We start from the raw sequence: 2,957 nt of genomic DNA, 5'->3' as shown, positions 1-2,957 counted from the left end.
CAATATAGCGTGTAGGTTAGATGAGTAAATAAATCCACACAAACCATCAGATGAAAACAGCGTAAGTGATTCAGCTGTACCGCGTCTTCTCTCTTTGACTTTCGCGTTTCGGTGACAGTTGACAGAATTGCATTTTGTTGATGCATCATCACAAAAATTTATTATTTTCACGTCTTTTTAAGCCATTCAGTACTCGTGCTCTCCAGAGGCATGTGCGCTCACAGTCACATCCAAAGCGCGTACTGCGAGTACCAATTGAGAAAGTACTGTCGGTTTTGTCTTAAGTTAATGTAAACAGTTGCAAATTAAAACGCATGAGTATCAGTATTGGATCCGTGGATCAGATCCTGAATTTCGTTGTGGGATTGCGCATACATCGCATTACTCATTCCTGCAGCTTTCGATTTTAAAAATGAGGGAAATTACTGCAAAACCTTTATACAATATAGCGTGTAGGTTAGATGAGTAAATAAATCCACACAAACCATCAGATGAAAACAGCGTAAGTGATTCAGCTGTACCGCGTCTTCTCTCTTTGACTTTCGCGTTTCGGGACAGTTGACAGAATTGCATTTTGTTGATGCATCATCACAAAAATTTATTATTTTCACGTCTTTTTAAGCCATTCAGTACTCGTGCTCTCCAGAGGCATGTGCGCTCACAGTCACATCCAAAGCGCGTACTGCGAGTACCAATTGAGAAAGTACTGTCGGTTTTGTCTTAAGTTAATGTAAACAGTTGCAAATTAAAACGCATGAGTATCAGTATTGGATCCGTGGAATAGGTCTTGTGACAGCAGCCTAATAAAGCTGTGCCGTCTTTTATTAATGTTAATCAAACAACAAAGACAGAGAAACTCCCTTACTGCTCTTGACTAAATAATGTTTTGTTGAATAACTTTTAATGTTAATTTACAGTTTATTCAATTTCTGTAGCCTATTTAAAACACGTTCATAATTTAGAAAATGTTGTTAATACGTGCATCATTAAGGATTTATTTTATCCACCCGCAAAAAATCAGAATGCATTTTTTTTTTACCCGACCCACCCGATCCGCGGATTATCCGCAGCGCCCGCAGATATAACCGCCATCCGCGCATCACTAGTGGGGGCGTGTTAGAACGAGCCGTTTTAGGGGGGCTTGGCAGAGTCTTAACTTTGATAAAGAATATCTCTTTGGTTTTGAGACTTTAGTCTTTGCAACTTCAGGGATCTTATCTATGCACAATCAGCTTGTAACACTCCAAAGAGAAAGGAAAACTTGAAATAGCATCATATGACCCCTTTAAATCGTAGCCTTTTGAAGTTTAATCGTCATATTAATAATCCATATAACAATTCAAATGTTTTAAAATTGATCATCCGAGTCTAATATGATCCAGCGGGCTGTACTAAAAGACACTCCGTATACGGCCCCTGGGCCGCCAGTTGCCCATCCCTGTCCTAGACTTTTGATGCTATGTCTTTTCTAACTGATCCGACTTACGGTTTTCATAAACCAGACTAGCAAAACCACCTAAAATGCCATAGACTTTCATTGAAGCGGTGACAACTTTTATACAATAAGATTTATGGTGTATTTAAGCTGTCTATTGCTATAGCAAAGCTTAACAACTCCCAACTGAAAAAAACAGCTGGTTTTAAAGTGGTTTTGGCCACTTTTTTAGCAGGTCAGGTTGGTCTTAGCTGGTTTTTAGCTTTTTTTTTTTTTTTTTTTACTGAATCAACTGGTTTTAGCTGTATTAGCATAGAAACATGCTAGCGACATGTTAGTCACTTGCTAATCATGCTAATGACATGCTAGTCACTTGCTAGTCATGATAGCAACATTCTAGTAACTTACTAATCATGCTAGAAACATGCTAGCAACATGTAAACAACATGCTAGTTACTTGCTAATCATGGTAACGACATGCTAGTCACTTGCTAGTCCCACTATCAACATGCTAGTCACTTGCTAATCATGCTAGCAACATGCTAGTCACTTGCTAATCATGCTAGAAACATGCTAGCGACAAGCTAGTCACTTGCTAATAATGCTACTGACATGCTAGCAACTTAATAATCATGCTAGCAACATGCTAATCATGTTAGAAACATGCTAGCAACATGCTACTAACTTGCTAATCATGCTAGCAACATGCTAGTCACTTGTTAATCATGCTAACAACATGCTATTAACTTGCTAATCATGCTAGCAACATGCTAGTCACTTGCTTCTCATGCTGGAAACATGCAAGCGACATGCTAGTAACTTGCTAATCGTGCTAACAAAATGCTAGAAACTTGCTATTAATGCTAGCAACATGCTAGTCACTGGCAATTCATGCTGGAAACATGCTAGCGACATGCTAGTCACTTGCTAAGCATGCTAATGACATGCCAGTCACTTGTTAATCATGTTAATAACATGCTAGCGACATGCTAATCACTTGCTAATAATGCTAGCAACATGCGAGTGACTTGTTAGTCATGCTTGCAACATGTTAGTCACTTGCTAATCATGCTGGAAAGATGTTAACGACATGCTAGTAACTTGTTAATCATGCTGGAAACATGGTAGCGACATGCTAGTAACGTGCTAGTCATGCTAGCAACATGCTAGTCACTTGTTAATCATGTTAATAACATGCTAGAGACATGCTAGTAACTTGCTAATCAAGCTAGCAACATGTTAGAAACATGTTAACGACATGCTAGTAACTTGCTAATCATACTAACGACGTGCTAGCAACATGCTAGTCACTTGTTAATCATGCTACCAACATGCTAGTCACTTGCTAATCATGCTAGCAACATGCTAGTCACTTGTTAATCATGTTAACACCATGATAGTGACATGTTAGTCACTTGTTAACATGCTAGCAACATGCTAGTAACTTGTTAATCATGTTAGAAACATGCTAACGACATGTTAGTAACTTGCTAATCATGCTAGTCACTTGCTAATCATGCTA

Source organism: Sinocyclocheilus grahami, unplaced genomic scaffold (assembly GCF_001515645.1).
Source record: "Sinocyclocheilus grahami isolate Dianchi unplaced genomic scaffold, SAMN03320097.WGS_v1.1 scaffold50.1, whole genome shotgun sequence".
Taxonomy (NCBI): Eukaryota; Metazoa; Chordata; class Actinopteri; order Cypriniformes; family Cyprinidae; genus Sinocyclocheilus; species Sinocyclocheilus grahami.
The sequence above is the reverse complement of the archived record's forward strand: the minus strand, read 5'-3'. Positions refer to the sequence as shown.